We start from the raw sequence: 19,996 nt of genomic DNA, 5'->3' as shown, positions 1-19,996 counted from the left end.
TTGAAAGGGTTATACTGTATGTGTGTAATCAGAAGGATTAAAAACTTTTAACTGCTCAGCAGAACAATGAATGAGTAGGGCTGCACGATCATTGGCCAAGATGATAATCACGATTATTTTGATCAATATTGTAATCACAATTATAATCACAATTATTCATCATGTTAGGGAAAAATCTGTATTTCTTTTGAACTACTTTTAAAAACAATATATGAGCAGTTTACAGTGCAAAATGAAGCTTTAAATACAAATTATACAAAAGAAAAAGATATTAACCCAAGAATTTAAAATGTAGCAAGGGTTAACTGAATAAATACACTACTACAGAGTGCTTTCACAAAATGCAACTCATTGGAAATAATTGCAGCTCACAGCTCTCATCAATCCACCAAAATTACTGAAAGCTGCCACTGACTAATGGTTGAGAAAGTGCCTGATTAGATAAGCAGCAGAGTAGGGCTGTCCCAATACAACATTTTCACTTCCGATATGATAACGATATTGCAGCCTTGTGTAATGGCTGGTACAGATATTGATCCAACACGATATCAGCACGAATCATACATACTTTTATTACTTATTTTGTAGTGTGGAATGTTAGAAAAGGCTTGATCAAGTGATGTTTCTCAAATAGAGAACAATAGTCAACAATTCAAGTTCACTTCAGTTATTTTTTACTGTCAGTATATGGTGGGAACAACTGAGGGTGGGGACAAAAACATCAAAAACTTATCGAAGCGCTTATATCGGAGATTTTAGATACAGTCCGATAAAATCCAATATTCGTTTTCTGGCTGATATCTGACCGATATCCGATATCAATATCGGATCGGGACACCCCTACAGCAGAGCACACATTTTAAATGTAAATATTGCCAAAGATCAGGTTAATTTAATACTGGCAACCAAAAGTGTGATCACGATAACAATGTGATTAATTGTGCAGCCCCACTGGGAGGTTCGCCCAGGCAGAAAAGTGGTATGACATCACTCCTGGCTCCAGATGACTCAGCAAATCTATTAAAAGATTTTCAAACCTAAAATATGAAATACAGCATGAGAGAGCACTGAGAACTGCAGGGGCGATATAACTGTCGGTTTTTCAAAAAGTTCACGAGACAAACTGATGTCACTCAAAGTTTTAATCTTCACAGAAAAATTGACGGGTGGAGCACCGTGAAAACTGAAATAACAAAGACGATTCACAGTTTGACACAAATTACCATATAAATGTCACACATACTATTTAAACCACTCATAAGCATTGAATAAACAATATTTACCGTGTTCGACTGATGATCAACAGAAAAAAGGAGCAAAAATAGGTCAACGAGTGTATATTTTCCGTGCTTAAAACCGCCTTAACTATGAGTCCTTTCCAGTAAACTTCCGTCGCACAATTACGTCACTCTCAAACTTTATTAACAGGACAAATATCACGGACAAATAAATAAAATAATACATTGACATTAAAATGACAGTACCAAAGCAGACATTCCATAATTGAATGCAAAATTAAATAATATGACAACTGTAATAAAATCAACCTCTCATGTTGTCATGGCAGCTTAAACAGACTGACAGTATCAGCTACACTCCCACCAAAATGACCTTTGATCAAGAACACACACATATTTGAAAATATGAACCCTTTTTTTCAAAATAAATGAATGGTAATTTTCAAGTACTTCTTCCACTTGTAACCTTGTGACTCAGTAATGTAAGTGTATTTTTATAACTTTTAGCTCAGACCAATACAATAATACTTCAAGACATAGATGAAAGCCATTAACTACATAAATCCTGAAAAAGTTAGTACATATTTTGGAAATAGTCACTCTCATTGGCTAACTATTCAGTGAAAGGCAAAAGATTCAGCTGCTTTCTACGAGAATAGCTAACTTCTGAATGAGCCTTTCAATAACGGATGGCTTGCTTAAACGTTCACCATCTTTTCTCATCTTTGGCTGTCCCATCTTAAGGGTCACTCTTCATGAGCTTCAAGGACTTTGGCAAGTTTCCAGTCATTACGAGGAGCCTCGTCTTCCTTCACAATGACAATGTCGCCAACTTTCACATGTCTCCTTTGTGTGTGCCATTTTTTCCTTAGATTGATGTTTGCAAGATATTCCCTTCTCCATCTACTCCAAAACTGTTCAGAAAGGTATTGGACCTTTCTCCAGGGCTTTATTGCATACAGGTCATCTGTGATGAAGTGTCCAGGTTGAAGTTGTGCAATGGAGGACTTCATTGTGAGAATATGGTTCGGAGTCAGTGGCTCGAGGTCTTTGGGGTCATTTATACTGTCTACTGTTAGTGGGCAGTTGTTCACAATAGACATGGCTTCATAAAAATAAGTCTTCAAAGAAGCATTGTTTAATCTTCCAGCACCACAAGCAAAAACTGAACATAGCACACTCCTCACGGTTCTGATCTGCCTCTCCCATATGACTCCAACATGACTAGCGCTTGGCGTGTTCATGAAGAAATCGCACTGTCTATCTGCCAGATAAGCATCGATTTTGCCTTCATCCATTTCTTTCAGAACTTTTCCCATTTTATGTTTTGCACTGACAAAGTTAGTGCCCTGATCTGATCTTATGTGCCTAACGGTTCCTCCAATGGCAATGAAGCCTCTTAGGGCGTTGATAAATGAATCTGTTGTCATGTATTATAGCATCTCAATATGAATTGCTCTGGAACACAGACATGTGAAGAGGAGACCATAACTTTTTTTTAACTTTGCAACCTTGCTTTGTTTGAAAAGGACCAAAACAGTTCATACCGCAGTATGTAAACGGTGGTGTGGGATTGACTCGATCAGAAGGCAAGTCTGCCATTCGTTGTTCCTCTAGTGGCCTGCAAGCTTTTCTGCAGACGACACACTGTCTTATATACTGAGCCACTGCCTCACTGACACCAACGAGCCAGTGGCTACTGGCTCTCAACTTGTTCAGGGTTTGACATCGGCCTTGATGTTTAGTTTTTTCATGGCAGTGTGCTAATATAAGACGAGTGATGACACCATCTCTTGGGAGAATTATTGGGCAAGAGATGCATTTGTGTTCTTAAGACGTCCTTCTACTCTCATGATATTATCTTGAAGATGTGGGTCAAGCTGGTAGAGTTTGTGGTTACGAGGCAGTCTTCCAGATGTCTTGCTGAGGATGCATAGCTCCTCTTTGAATTCATCTTGCTGTGCAAGCTTTATTAGTGTGAGTGAAGCTTGTCTTCTTTCCTCAACTTTTAACGGTTCTGTTTTCTTACATTTCTTTATAAGTCTTTGAATGCGGGCGATTTCATTAATGGCTGTAGTCCATTTTGAGAACCGTGCAAGTCGTTCTTGGATGTCTATGTGCTTTGTTGCATAAGTTTTCAGCACATGGGTTATCTTGACCTCAGGATCTCCCACCAGCAACTCTGTTGTTTCCTTGCTAGCAACTACTTCTCTCTCCCAAATGAACTTTGGCCCAGTGAGCCAGTTGGATTCAGTTAACCACCCGTGCGATGAGTCCTAGACAGCCCCCCCCCCCCAAAGGGCCCAGCCACCCCGCAGAGCCCGGCTCACAGGGCGCCACCCAAGCCGGGGCCACCCGGTGCCGCACCTGCAGGCATGGCAGGGCGCGGCCCGCACCACCCGCCCCGGAAGAGCGGTGCTCCCCATCCAGCCTATGTGTATATATGTGTATGTGGTGCAATAGCTCCGAAGAATTATTTAAACTAATAAACAGCTTCTCTAAACTATCAGACTATTCCATTAACTGGTCACAATTATCAATCCTTCCTTTAACGAAAAATTCATGGAACCCAGCAACCCAAAACCCACAATACCCCTCCCCCACAAATATAATTAAATATCGAGGCTTAAATATATCACCAAACCTAAATGAATTAATTAAACTGAACCTAGACCCTCTGTTGGATAAAGTCACAGAAGACCTGCGGCGATGGAACAATCTCCCCATCTCACTCCTTGGCAGAATAGCCTCAGTTAAAATAAAAATCTTACCTAAAATAAACTATCTGTTCTCTATGATCCCACTGAAACCACCAACGCAATGGTTCAAAAGATCAGATTCTGCAATCACAAAATTCTATGCTTGGAATAAAAAACCCAAAATAAGCCTTTCAACTCTTCAAAAAAATAAAAGCGAGGGAGGGTTGGAAGCTCCTAATTTCACGCATTATTACCTAGCAAACCAAATTCTATATTTAACAGAATGGCTAAAACCAAAAGAATACCACAACACCTGGCTAGAAATAGAACAGCTAGACTGCAAATATATTAAACTCTCTGATCTCCCTTTTATCACTGTGACCCTCAAACGTCATAACTGCTTTAAAAACCCACTGATTGCCTCCACCCTGACTGCGAGTGACTATCTAAAAACATGGGAAGATAGCGGAATTATTCATCTCCAAGACCTCTTCGAAAATGATAAGCTCAGGACATATAACAATATAACCCACACATTTAATATAAATAGAAGTAATTTTCTTCAATACCTACAAGTAACAGAGACAATTAAGAAAAATACGGCAATAGATTTAATCACCTTGCAACCTCCAGAACTGGCCATATATATGAAAAATATCTCAACAAAAACAAAAAACCTCTCAAAAATATACAGAGCACTCTTCAACACTAACTCTAATCACTTACCAATCGCTAAATGGGAAGCTGAACTCTCAATCACCACGAACACCGATTTCTGGACAGAAATTTGTTGCAATACCTTTAAGATGACTAAAAACACAAATCTTCAGCTAATTCAATACAAGGTCCTCCACAGATCCCACATTACCCAACAGAAAATGTAAAAAATGGGCTTCTCCCCAACAGACATCAGCTCTCCGTGCACCGAGGGAACAGCTGATTCATATTTACATGCCGTATGGCTTTGTTCGCCAGTTCAACAGTTTTGGTTTCTAATCACTGAAAAACTGTCCTCCATTTTGGACTACAGGATTCCTCTTTCTCCAAATCTATGTCTGTTATGAGACCTGACTATGCTTGATATTCCAGCGAACCAATCACAATCCATCCTTGCGGCACTTGCCATAGCAAAAAAAACAATATTAGTGAATTGGAAAGATAAAAAATCCTTAAACATAAACCAATGGCGAAATCTCCTCATAGAATTTATTTCCATGGAAAAGATGCTCTCAGAAAAAATAAAATAACCTGCTTTGAGGGGCGTTGGACTCCTTTTCTAATTGCATTGAATCTTGATTTTTCATTTTTAGCCTGATGATCTAGCCTGCAAGCAACTGCCAGCACCAGTCTTTACTAACACACTGATCTAACTGTAGTCCTGGACCTCCATGGGCTTGTGGGGTGGCCTTGACCTGGGTGGCTTGAGTGGGTTGCTGGGGTGTTTTGGGTGCCTCTGTGGGGGTGTGCGTCCCTTTCGGGTGCTCTTGTGGTCCCTGGGCGGTTTGGTGTTGCTCTCCTGTCCCCTTCGTGCACATCTGGGTGGCCCTTGGTGCCGGGGCCTGCGTGTCGCTCTGCCGCTCTTTCCTCTTGCTCGCTGTCCCCCTGTCTCATCCCCCCCCCCCGCCTTCGCTCGGCGCCGGCTCTTGGCGTGGGGGGCTCCTGTCGGCCCGGGGTGCTGGTGGGGGGGCTGTGGCCTTCGCTTGGGGTGCGGGCATTGCTGCACTGGGTGGGTGGCTCGGGGGTTGGCTCATCTGGGGGCCTGGGGTGGTGGGGTTCGGGGCTTCGGGACGGGGGGTCCGGGATGGGGGTGGCGCTGGGGGCGGCTGCTCTTGGGGGCGGCACTTGCGTCCTGGGTTGTTGGGTGGCGGGGTGGTGCGGTGGGTTGCTCCGCCGGCCGGTGTGGGCGCCTTGGCCTGGTTCCCTGGGGTGCGCCTTCGCTGAGCGTGCCGCTGGCGCGGTGGGTCGGGCCGCCCCCTCCCCCTCCTCCTCGGGGGCTCACTTGGGGGACCGCAGGGGCCGGCTTGTGTAGCTTCGGGGGGAGGGATGGGGGGGTTGTGGGGCCTCGCCCATGCTGGGGCCTCCCCTGGGCCGTGCTAGGTGGGTGTGTGTGGGGGCGCAGCCGGTGGCTCCTGTCCTGGCGGATCCGCGTCGGGGTTGTTGGTCTGCTGGCTGAGGGCGCAGAGCCCCATGGGTGCCGTGTCTGGGCGGGAGTGCCCAGGGGGTGGGTCTCTGGGTTCGGCGTCTCGGGGTGCGCCCTCCCACCGTCAGCCCGGGTACGGGCTGCGGTTCGGCGAGGTGCCGCGCCGCTTTGGGCGGGGTGGGGATGTTGGCTGGGGCCTGCTGTCCTCCGGGCTGTGCTGGCGTCGGGGGTGTCTCATGTCGGCGCGGGGGTGATTGGGGGTGGTCTCCGTGGGTGGGGGGGGCTCTGCTGGCGGCAGATGCGCTGGGTGCTCGGCTGCTTGGGGCTTCCTCGGATGTGTGTGTGGGGGGCGGTGCCTGCTTCTCGGCCCGGGATTGCGTGGGCATCTGGGGGGCTGCTTGAAAGTGGGGGGGTGACCTGGGACTCCTTGGCCCCCACTCTTTCTGCTGGCCTGGCTGCATCTGCGGGCCCAGGGCAGTTCCTGGGCTTGCAGTAGCGTTTTTTTTTTTGCACATACACTGGTATACGCCATGGGAGGTGGGATAAAACTCATACTGGGCTTAACCTTAGACACGTTAATCCCAAATACCTGCTTTAGGTACTACCATTCACTCATTCCCCCTGTTCACAGCCACCACCATTATAGCTAAGCTTCACACTTGTCACCATACTGGGTGGATTACACAACATAATAAGCACAATATATTTTACAACCTCACATCTCACCCTCACTGCAAAACAGTCTATTCTTCCCCACCTTTTCTATTTCCTGCCTTGAGTCTCTCCTCCCTGCTCCCTTTCCCCTCTCCTTCCCCACTTAGGTGTAACACTGCTCTCCCTTTTGATATCCTCCCTTTAATAAAATATTTCTTACCCTTCCTTAGGGAGGGCTGGTAAAGGTCACAATTAAGCAATAAAATAAATCAAGGTATTTTATTGCAATAACAAAATATGCATTGCTGTCTCATAATGATTGCACTTCCTGTGGTGTTGACCTTTGACAGCATGTGCAGACAAGTAAAAAAATATATATATATATATATATATATATATATATATATTAGTGTGTTATGAAAGAGTGGTGCTGGCAGTTGCTTGTAGGCTAGATCATCAAGCTAAAAATGAAAAATAAAGATCCAATGCAATTAGAAAAGGAGTCCTTTTGTATTTGCATTGAATCTTGATTTTTCGTTTCTCAAAGCAGGTTATTTTATTTTTTCTGAGAGCAAAGATCTTTTCCATGGAAATAAATTCTATGAGGAGATTTCGCCATTGGTTTATGCTTAACGATTTTTTATCTTTCCAATTCACTTCATGATTCACAATTGTTTTTTTTTTTTTTTGCTGTGGCGAGTGCCGCAAGGATGGATTGTGATCGGTTTGCTGGAATATCAAGCATAGTCAGGTCTCCTAACAGACAGATTTGGAGATAGAGGAGGAGGAGGAGGAGGAGGTAGGCAGGCAGGCGCATGCGCGTTATGGCTAGGTATGGTGTTCTTTCTACTCCAAACACAACGTGTTGAGTTTTTACCAAAAAGTTCTATTTTGGTTTCATCTGACCATATGACATTCACCCAATCCTCTTCTGGATCATACAAATGCTCTCTAGCAAACTTCAGACGGGCCCGGACATGTACTGGCTTTAGCAGGGGGACACGTCTGGCACTGGAGGATTTGAATTCATGGCGGCGTAGTGAGTTACTGATGGTGGCCTTTGTTACTTTGGTGCCAGCTCTCTGCAGGTCATTCACTAGTTCCCCCGTGTGGTTCTGGGATTTTTGCTCACCGTTCTCATGATCATTTTGACCCCACGGGATGAGATCTTGCGTGGAGCCCCAGATTGAGGGAGATTATCAGTGGTCTTGTATGTCTTCCATTTTCTGATATTTGCTCCCACAGTTGATTTTTTCACACCAAGCTGCTTGCCTATTGTAGATTCACTCTTCCCAGTCTGGTGCAGGTCTACAATTCTTTTCCTGGTGTCCTTCGACAGCTCTTTGCTCTTGGCCATAGTGGAGTTTGGAGTCTGACTGTTTGAGGTTGTGGACAGGTGTCTTTTATACAGATAACCAGTTCAAACAGGTGCCATTAATACAGGTAACGAGTGTAGGACAGAGGAGCTTCTTAAAGAAGAAGTTACAGGTCTGTGAGAGCCAGAGATCTTTCTTGTTTGAAGTGACCAAATACTTATTTTCCACCATAATTTACAAATAAATTCTTTAAAATTCCTACAATGTCAATTCCTGGATTTTTTTTCACATTCTGTCTCTCACAGTTGAAGTGAACCTATGATGAAAATTACAGACCTCTGTCATCATTTTAAGTGGGAGAACTTGCACAATTGGTGGCTGACTAAATACTTTTTTGCCCCACTGTATTTGAGATATGAAGAATATTATATACAAACCACAAAGGTTTACTATTGGGTGCCAATTGGAAAGTTGCGCATGCTAAAACAAACAGCAACATTTAGCAACAAAACCACGTTTAAAAAAATGTGGTTTTACTTTTGATCAGATTTACAGCCATATTTGTGAAATTTGTGACATTTCTTTTCTTTAAAAAAAAAAAAAACTATATCAATGTTAAATCTCAATCTAAATGTTATATCTAAATATTTTGCTAGAGTTACCAAAATAAAAGCTCATTCTGGTGAAGTTGCATATTAGCTAAATATTTAGTTTCACCTGAGACATTTAGATTTCACATTTAGATCTAGATTTAACATTAAGCATGTAGATTTAACATTTAAATTTATTATGGATATTAATATTTAACAATTAGAATTTAGATTTAACATTTAGATTGAATATTTACAGGCTCTTCCTCAGAGAGCGTTGTCATGACCGTGAGGAGGTATTCAGTCTTCCAGTTGTTGACCAATGGAACGTTCCAGAAACATGGAGCAGAGCAGGCTCTGAGTGGAGGCTGGTCAGGGAAACAATACGACCATCAGAAAGCATGTTCAAGTGTGAATAGAGCTCATCATTAGTATGTTGTCTTAAAAGTGCACTGCACTAATTCAGACTTACAGTACCTTGACGTACGGTGTAGAACAAAACATTTTTTATGTAAATCATATACATATTCAGTAGTACTTGAGCTAAAAACGTATTTGTCATAAAAACCTGCCCAAATGGCTTGGAATGTTAGCCAATACGCTACGACGCTATACGCTATTTCTACAACAGGAAACTACAAGATACATAGCATTCACTCCCGCGATATTTCAAAATAATAGAGCGAAAAATTAAAATCAAGAGGAATAAGCCTTTTCACACCATAAACATTATATAATGTCTATGTTTCACACTCTAGCTCTGGTTTAGTTCTTCCGCATTAGGTCAAAGGTCAAGAGGGATAAACTCACCATGGCTGATGGTGTAGGAAGCGAGTCTGACAGAAATTTTGATTATTTTTACCGTTTGAGCATTGAATCATTGAAAGATTTTTTGCGTAAACGTGGCATCAGTCTCCAAGGCAGAAAGACCGAGTTAGCTGCTAAAGCTAATGCTGCTAAAGCTGAAATTTCCAGTTTTCCCTGATGCTAGCGTTTCAACAGTGACCCAGGTTATAATCAAATTTTGTAATCAGCTGATCAGTGCTGTTTCACTTAATCAGAAAATACTTTATTAAACACTGAGGGGTTATGTAAGTATAGTATAAACTGCATAGCGCTGTATTAAAAAAACAACACTAAATGAAAAGAAAGTGTCTATTCGTACGGGTTGCCGTACTGACAGCCCCCGGTGCTATTGGTACGGTTACCGAAGTACACATACGGAGCGTCTTAGGTTTAGGGTTAGGTTTAGGTTATAATCCTATATCGCAACAATTTTTAGGGTTGGGTTTAGGGTAAGGTTTAGTCTTAGTCACGCGACCTAAACTGGCCAATGACTGACCTATCACGTGAAAAAAAAGCGCAGATACTCATTGAAACGTGTTTTTTGAACACCGGTTTAAGTGACTAACTTCAGTCTCAGCCATTTCATTGGCTTTACCCTAACTAAATGTCATTACTGACTATTAAGTTCACTGAAAACATGCCAAACATGCTTAATACAGAAACTGAGTTAATCTGTTGTTAATAATTTCATATTTCTCTGCTGTAGAATTGTGCCTAATTACCTAGTGCGTGTTTTGACATACGTCTGTTTTTGCTACACTTAGTAGACACTGTTTCATATCACCAGATTTCATGGTGATATTTGAAGTTTCCCTCTCTTTACTCAACCATTTCTGTTGGAAAATATCATGTAAATGCGTAACCTTGGCCCAAAACATGAAGGTGAGGGTATGTTCTCTGTCATATTGCAATTTCTGCTTGTGGTTTCAGAGTCTGTTAGCGCACGCTTCTCAGAGATCCTCTGGACTTTATCACAACTGTACTTGGTCCACGTTATAACGACACAGAGCTCTGTGTGCTTGGATAATAAATAAAGCTAAGAAGCTGATTTTTATCAAGAATTTCAATGCACTTTGTGTTTTAATGAGAACATATTTAATTTGACTCTTTCAGCAGCCCAGTCTGTTAAAGGCCTACAATATTATTTAATGTATAAGTGGGGTCAAGTTAAACATTTTATATATTGTATTTAATATTGTGCATTGTTGGAATGTCAGTGCTAAATAAATATTTTCATATTTTTAATTGATTTAATTAATTTATGCAATTGCAATGTTTTAATTTTAGTGAGGTTAGTACACATTCAGAGGCATAAATGCAATTGGACTTATAAATTGCAGAATCATTTATTTTTGTGATTCGGTTTTCGGTCTTGGATTTCTCATTTTTCGTTTTCGGATTCGGTCAAGAATTTTCATTTAAATTTCGGTGCATCCCTAGTCTTTTAGACTTGTTTGAAATTTGACATATGATGCCACTTTAAACAAGGCACTAAGAACTGTGAGATTGCTTTCTCTTCCTTAGGAATCTGATATAATATTACATGACCTTTAATTTAATTAAAGCATTTTAGAAATTCATTCATTTTGACATTTTTGGAAAGCACACCTATTGAGCTACGTCAAACGACAGACTGTGCATATTTAACTGGGAAACACAGAAACACACTTGTAGTGTAGTTCATTGACTCAGTTTCTCACCATGAGCGTGACAGGCTGTTCCACAGGAGCCTGGACTCACGCAATGTACATTTCTGCAACACGCCTAATGTGTCCTTGAGGAGATGGCTCCTCAAAGGTTCATCGATTGACTTCACTGTACCTAAAAGAGTGGCAGAATGGAAACACACACATACACAGGAGGGGAACGGTTAGAACACATTGAAGTGAATTGAAACCAAACACATCAGAAGAACCACAATTACCTTCGGAAGTGTCTATTGATACGGAAACATATCAATAGCCCCAGGGATTATGGGTACGTTTCCCGGACCTTTTTCACATAAGCCTAATGTGGTTGTGATATCACTATGGCAGAGTGGTCTAAGGTGCCTAACTTAAGAATTTGCCCTTCTGCTGCTGTGGGTTTAAATCCCACTTTTGACATATATATTTTTTCATCTTAACATATTTAACATGGCAGATTCCGCCTTTAAAAATACATATACGAAAAAAATAAACATTTTAGGGCAATTCCTGGGTTAGGGTTAAAATAAAAGGGTTAGCGGGGTAGCTAAAAATAAATATGAGCAAAAATAAAACTGACAGAACTTTGAGTCACATGGTCCACCTATCACGTCCCCTAAACCGACCAATGAGGGGCGCTGCGCAGGGGCGGATCTACCGGGGTGGCATAGGGTGGCAAAAGCCACCCCACAACAAAGCCTTGCCCCCCTGCTGCCACCCAAGTTGTACACACGGGCACTGAACTATGCGGCCGCGGTTCATCAACCGGTAATACCCCGCTGCTGCTTCCTGACTGCGGAGCCAGCGTTCTAAAACACCAATGAAGAAGACGCGGAAGTATCGCGAGAGCGGCACGAAAGTGCTTTGTTTACATTGGTGCACGAGAAGAAAGAAGTAAAAACATATCTGCCAACCCTGCACACATTTGTATCACTCCAGATTAAATGGATAAAGGAATGTCATAAAACTCTTAACTCTATCTGGTATTTTATTCCAAATAATATCTTGGTGGTCTTCATTTTTACTCACTTGTAATTATAATATAATACAAATTACCATTAAAATTATGTACATTTTATCAACAGGCTCTCCTAGCTTAGAAATTGTGTTACTCACAATTTCTTCCTGCACAAATCTATAATTTTAAATAATGAAAACATTACGATCAGAAGGAAATCAATATTTAGACAAAACTGGGTTAATCGATGTATTATTTATACAAGTGATTTCTTTGACTCTGAAGGAGCATTACTAAGCTACGAGCGTTTCCTTCTAATCAAATTGTTCCCTGTTACTAGCAAAAAAATTACCATCGTAACCAAAGCTGTTCCTGATGGTTTATCCCTTTTAAAGTCATCTTCAGTTTCAAGAAAGCATAAGAGTGGAACCTTTTCTAATAGTAAATGGTTTAGATATCATGGACCCAAAGTGCAACAAACATATACGAGATACATTTTATGAAAAGAGGAAAATATCTCCAAGAGGAAACCTTTTTACAAACATTAATTGGGTGAAGGCTTGGACACTGCCTTACAAATTTTGTTTTAATAACAGGAATAAAGAAAATCATATTAAAATCTTACACTTTGTATTTCTCCACATTTTTAGACACTGACAATAAATGCAGTTTTTGTAATAATGAACCAAAATCCCTCACACATTTATTTTATTACTGTATTCACTCAATATTCACAAAATGTTTGGGCTCTAATGGAAAAGTACTTTAAACACAGGATTAATAATATTTAAATTAATTGTAAATGTGTCATTATGTATTTTGAAGATAAGAATAATGAAGTTGATTTCATTGTAAACCTGTTCATTTCATATGGTGAATTCTATATTCACAAATGTAGGTTCAACAAATTTACTTTTAAATAAGTAAGTAATTTACTTACTTTGTAAGTTTTCTGTGTGAATTTAAAGAATATAACAAAACTATATCCCTTATTCATTAAAAAAAAAAAAAGATCCAAACCTTGACAATATACAATAGTATTTTTTAAATGGAATCATTACTCATTAACCCTTATTTATGCATTTTTTCTTTCAGTATTGTATATGTGATTCTTGCTTGTCCCCTCTCTGTATATGTTTATAATGTACACTTCTGACTTGTAAATTTTTATTTTTCAATAAAAAAATAAATTAAAAAAAAACCAAAATGGTTGGTTCCTGTTAGCCATGGTTCACTCTTAATCCAGTAGGTGGCGGTAATACAACGTTCAGGATGTCAAACGCCATAAAATACAAAAGAAGAATTTGGAAACAGGCTGAGTCCAAGTGTTCACCTCCTATCTCCTTTCCTATTCACTTTTCCTTAACGCCGTGGATGACGTCACGTCTTGGCCTCTTCAAAGACATTATATACGTAAGCATCGAATGTGGAGGGACACGTTAAAAGCAGTGCCATCTCGAACCAGTACGAGTGAAAGCAGTGGACTTACGACAGAAAGAGGTATTTCTCAATCTCAAAGTAGAATTATTCGTTGAATTTTGTACCGATTTCCAAACTGTTTAATTTTTTAAAAATATCACACATGTAGCTATGATAGAAGGTGCTTGGATATATTTAAAATGCTGGTTTTACCACTCAACACTTAATCTCCACACCCACATCCTTGAATATTTCAGTTCTTTGGCTACAATAATTGATGAACTAATAATAATAATATAAGAATATAATGTAATAACAATAATATAGCAATAATAATGATAATAATAATACAATAATATGAGAATATATTGATAATTATAAGAATAACAATTATACACTAAAAAAAATAATTGTCAAATACAGTGTAAAGCCTCTAACAATGTTGTCAATAACACCCTGAGCACATCTGAACGTTTTCTAGGTTCCTTTTGTTTTATTTATGCCTGTCTACCTACCTATCTATCTATCTATCTATCTCTGACGATTGTTACAAACAAACCCCGTGAAAATTGCTTGAGAATTGAGCGATTTATGACAACTTTAATCGTGTAAACACATCATTCCTCTAGAGATGACTGTAGGAGCGAGTGCCACCGGTCCAAGATGGCCGCCCTGTTGACGCACCCATAGATATCATATAAAGGCGAGATCACGCATCCGCACTGGCGGCCATCTTGTCACGGTCAGCTCGCTCACCCATAATTATGTAGTAGTTGTGCATGCACTTTTTAAACAAGAATAACTTGCTCAATTTTCAAACGGTTAAGTTTGTTATAAAAGTCAGAGGTGTTGCTATAACACTGCACTTATGGATAATTATATTACACTCAATAATATTGGTATTGATATTTTAAGACTAACCACATTAAAATAGTGGTAAAAAGGTGTCCAAAAGAAACATTCAGTGATTGATTAAACAAACATATTCTAAATAGCCTTGTGTCAACAACAATATTGCAATTCTGTTAAGTCAGCCCCACTGTTCCTTTGTAACAGGACCTGTATTGTACATACTTCCACTAAGTAACTAAATATATCCTAAATTTAGTCATAGTCAGTGACGTGCCGTCAGGGTAGGCAAGGTAGGCAGTGCCTACCCAAGGGTGAATTGATATTTTGACTATTTAATTATAATTTTTTTTTTATAAATTATTTATTTTTCCATTTCCAACAGCCCACAGTACCTATAAGTTTGAAAGTGTCCGCATTTTGTGCGTTTCATAGCCCAAATTACTAAACAGCGCTGTTTCCTGGAACAGCTGCAGTCTTTTTTTTTTTTTTTCGCTCCGCTGTAAGGCAGAGGGAGGCCACGCCCCCTCCCAAAGGCACGTCGCTCTTCTGCCTCCGTTCTCATTGCGTGATTTTACGTGTTTGCGCATGAGCAGTCAGGTCCCCAATGTGACATCAATTTACGCGTAAAGGCAGCGTAGAGAGCTGCCTTTGCACGTAACTGCGCTATGCTAAATGCTATACGTAAGTTTACAGCACATTAGTGAATAGATGACACGTGACTGCTGCTGCCACGTTCTTTAACTCGTGGGTGGGTGACAGCGCTAGAGATGATAGAGAAACTTTGTTTTGAGGAAAAACGACAGCTTTTAAAAGATGGAGACCAACACCTGAGTTACCAAACCTTCAGCAAAGGTAAAGTCAGAACATGTTTCATACTTTTCACAGTGAATGGTACAAAAGGAAGGATTGGCTTTGTGGATGCTCCTCAGTGAGGATGTTCAAAGTTGTCATTTCCTCTGTGTTTCTGTGTTTCCAACACAAACAACAGATGTGCTGCTGTGTCATGAGATATTTCTTATTGGAGAGTATGGAGGCTATATTAAATAATTGTTTATGTTTCTCTTTAATGGTGTTTATGATGTTGATTTTGTTAGATGGCTAAACACTTGTTCATATTGGGTTTTTTCTTTCTTATTATGAATTTTATATTTTGATAAGCGCATTGAGATGACTTTGTTGGAAATTGCTTTACACAAATAAAATTGATTTGAATTGAATTAACACTTGACAGCAGAAACATATGAAATTGTCATTGGTGGTCTCGATTTGCAACGTGCCTACCCAGCCCTAGTGGTCACTGCACGTCACTGGTCATAGTGTTGTAATATCTTACATGTGAAAGGTGATTCCACAGGCTCTGGTTCCAACAGCGATTAGAGCATCCGTAGGCTGCACAAAAGTCTGGAATCCTCATTTCAATCTTCACTCAGCAATTTGCTAAAGGAAACAAAACGTAAGATTTTTTTAATAAACTTTCTAATAAGTTAAATCTGGTGGTCTCAGCCTGACACAAATATGCTCCAAGATTAAGTTGTTTTTTGAAGGGAGAAGCTGAAATTTTAACATTTGAAAACATCCAGAATTGTATTCACATTAATAAGAAAGCAAACTGTATCCAAATCCGTCAAGATTTTAGTGAGATAAAAGTATTTATATTCGGCATATCACTCACCTTCCCTCTGGTTCCTCAAGACTCCATCAGAGAGCTGCTGTCCGGTGCAAGATGGCCGCCGGTGATGCCATGGCAGATTCCGCCTTAAGGCATCTAGCCTTTATATACGATTTCTATGGCTGCAGCAGTCGATGCGGCCACCACTTAAACACTTCCGGGGGTTAAAGAACGGTGGTACGAGTTAACCGTCAGATGAGGGCGGTAGTACGACAAAGAGGGTGCATGAAAAACCCAAAGAAGAAGGAAAATAACATGATGAGAAGCATATTTTCTCTTCAAGGTATTTAGAATCGTACAAAACAACAAACGCTGTTAGATGTGATTAACAGGAAATGTACAACTTGTTTTCTGGCCTCAGCTGTTCATGCTCCTGCTTAAGCTTTTTTTTCAACTTTTAAAGGTCACTTTTGGTTTCTCTTACTTAGCAGGTGAACAGATAAGTTGTATTCATTAAACTCTAACTACAGTTATAAAAAGCTTGAACATGAAGTCAGATTTGTGCTGATGTGTTTTGCTGTGTCTGTCTGTGCAGGAAATGGCTGAGTTTTCTGACACTGCTATAAATTTATTATGTATGGTAGCCAGTTTGGCCATGTCAGGAGTCGACCACATGTACAGGAGAAGTCCAGCCAATGCTGAACATCTTAATGTAAGTTTATATTTTATTTTTTACTGTAAATCTTAATCTACAGTTTTCTACAAGTTTGTTGCATGTGGACGTTTGTGGAATCTTGTTTTAAAAGCTATTGCAGGGCTGCCAAGTTTCAGAAAATGACAAGAGTGAGACTTTAGTGACATGATGCGTTCTGGCGGGAAAAAATATGTTGGCCTTTTTCAACATGGCTTTGACCTTTGACAGGAGCAGGAACAAAGGGAAAATGAAAGACTGATGGGTGAGCCTCTAAACGCCACTGGACTTCAAGATGGACAGGACAACCAACCGGACAATACCTGCGTGATCTGCCTCGACCAGCCACGTAACTGTGTCCTGTTGTACTGTGGACATGTGTGCTGCTGCTTCAGATGCTATCAGGCCTTACCACAGCCACGCTGCCCCATCTGCAGACAGGCCATCATCAGAGTGGCTACACTGTATCACGCCTGAGGTGACATCGTGATTGCAAGGCCTCGGTGTGCTTTACAATCCCTGTTCCAATAAAAGGGAATTGAAAGAACAATTGCCAAGTTTTTACGATGTTGAAATTAATTTGTTAAAAACATTTAAAGTGAAACAGTTCGCTGTGCCTTATTTTGCTCACTGATGATGAGACTTTTGCTGTTTTGAAAGGGTTGTACTGTATGTGTGTAATCAGAAGGATTACAAACTTTCCACTGTTCAGCAGATCTGCAAAGTTGTTGTTTTTGTTATTTATGAAGGGAGAATTTGATGCTCAGAAATGTAAGCGATAAATGACTGGGGAGTAGGGCTGCACGATTATTGGCCAAGATGATAATCACAATTATTTTGAAAAATATTGTAATTGCAATTATTTATCATTGCATTATTTATCACTTTTGCTGTTTTGAAAGGGTTATGCTGTATGTGTGTAATCAGAAGGATTAAAAACTTTTAACTGCTCAGCAGAACAATGAATGAGTAGGGCTGCACGATCATTGGCCAAGATGATAATCACGATTATTTTGATCAATATTGTAATCACAATTATAATCACAATTATTCATCATGTTAGGGAAAAATCTGTATTTCTTTTGAACTACTTTTAAAAACAATATATGAGCAGTTTACAGTGCAAAATGAAGCTTTAAATACAAATTATACAAAAGAAAAAGATATTAACCCAAGAATTTAAAATGTAGCAAGGGTTAACTGAATAAATACACTACTACAGAGTGCTTTCACAAAATGCAACTCATTGGAAATAATTGCAGCTCACAGCTCTCATCAATCCACCAAAATTACTGAAAGCTGCCACTGACTAATGGTTGAGAAAGTGCCTGATTAGATAAGCAGCAGAGTAGGGCTGTCCCAATACAACATTTTCACTTCCGATATGATAACGATATTGCAGCCTTGTGTAATGGCTGGTACAGATATTGATCCAACACGATATCAGCACGAATCATACATACTTTTATTACTTATTTTGTAGTGTGGAATGTTAGAAAAGGCTTGATCAAGTGATGTTACTCAAACAGAGAACAATAGTCAACAATTCAAGTTCACTTCAGTTATTTTTTACTGTCAGTATATGGTGGGAACAACTGAGGGTGGGGACAAAAACATCAAAAACTTATCGAAGCGCTTATATCGGAGATTTTAGATACAGTCCGATAAAATCCAATATTCGTTTTCTGGCTGATATCGAACCGATATCCGATATCAATATCGGATCGGGACACCCCTACAGCAGAGCACACATTTTAAATGTAAATATTGCCAAAGATCAGGTTAATTTAATACTGGCAACCAAAAGTGTGATCACGATAACAATGTGATTAATTGTGCAGCCCCACTGGGAGGTTCGCCCAGGCAGAAAAGTGGTATGACATCACTCCTGGCTCCAGATGACTCAGCAAATCTATTAAAAGATTTTCAAACCTAAAATATGAAATACAGCATGAGAGAGCACTGAGAACTGCAGGGGCGATATAACTGTCGGTTTTTCAAAAAGTTCACGAGACAAACTGATGTCACTCAAAGTTTTAATCTTCACAGAAAAATTGACGGGTGGAGCACCGTGAAAACTGAAATAACAAAGACGATTCACAGTTTGACACAAATTACCATATAAATGTCACACATACTATTTAAACCACTCATAAGCATTGAATAAACAATATTTACCGTGTTCGACTGATGATCAACAGAAAAAAGGAGCAAAAATAGGTCAACGAGTGTATATTTTACGTGCTTAAAACCGCCTTAACTATGAGTCCTTTCCAGTAAACTTCCGTCGCACAATTACGTCATTCTCAAACTTTATTAACAGGACAAATATCACGGACAAATAAATAAAATAATACATTGACATTAAAATGACAGTACCAAAGCAGACATTCCATAATTGAATGCAAAATTAAATAATATGACAACTGTAATAAAATCAACCTCTCATGTTGTCATGGCAGCTTAAACAGACTGACAGTATCAGCTACACTCCCACCAAAATGACCTTTGATCAAGAACACACACATATTTGAAAATATGAACCCTTTTTTTCAAAATAAATGAATGGTAATTTTCAAGTACTTCTTCCACTTGTAACCTTGTGACTCAGTAATGTAAGTGTATTTTTATAACTTTTAGCTCAGACCAAAACAATAATACTTCAAGACATAGATGAAAGCCATTAACTACATAAATCCTGAAAAAGTTAGTACATATTTTGGAAATAGTCACTCTCATTGGCTAACTATTCAGTGAAAGGCAAAAGATTCAGCTGCTTTCTACGAGAATAGCTAACTTCTGAATGAGCCTTTCAATAACGGATGGCTTGCTTAAACGTTCACCATCTTTTCTCATCTTTGGCTGTCCCATCTTAAGGGTCACTCTTCATGAGCTTCAAGGACTTTGGCAAGTTTCCAGTCATTACGAGGAGCCTCGTCTTCCTTCACAATGACAATGTCGCCAACTTTCACATGTCTCCTTTGTGTGTGCCATTTTTTCCTTAGATTGATGTTTGCAAGATATTCCCTTCTCCATCTACTCCAAAACTGTTCAGAAAGGTATTGGACCTTTCTCCAGGGCTTTATTGCATACAGGTCATCTGTGATGAAGTGTCCAGGTTGAAGTTGTGCAATGGAGGACTTCATTGTGAGAATATGGTTCGGAGTCAGTGGCTCGAGGTCTTTGGGGTCATTTATACTGTCTACTGTTAGTGGGCAGTTGTTCACAATAGACATGGCTTCATAAAAATAAGTCTTCAAAGAAGCATTGTTTAATCTTCCAGCACCACAAGCAAAAAC

The 19,996-nt window shown here is 39.9% G+C and overlaps 1 long non-coding RNA gene across 1 annotated transcript; it reads left to right on the top strand.

The window, feature by feature from the left end:
• Nucleotides 1–13,500: 13,500 nt before the first annotated feature.
• LOC114479731 (uncharacterized) lies at nucleotides 13,501–17,301 on the top strand. Its single transcript, XR_003676014.1, has 3 exons — nucleotides 13,501–13,626; nucleotides 16,602–16,718; nucleotides 16,929–17,301. It is a non-coding gene; the product is annotated as an uncharacterized LOC114479731 (long non-coding RNA).
• The last annotated feature ends 2,695 nt before the right edge of the window (nucleotides 17,302–19,996 follow it).

The sequence above is a fragment of the Gouania willdenowi genome, chromosome 17 (genome assembly GCF_900634775.1).
Source record: "Gouania willdenowi chromosome 17, fGouWil2.1, whole genome shotgun sequence".
NCBI lineage: Eukaryota > Metazoa > Chordata > Actinopteri > Blenniiformes > Gobiesocidae > Gouania > Gouania willdenowi.
Note: the sequence above shows the minus strand (reverse complement) of the source record. Positions and strands in the feature narration are given on the sequence as shown.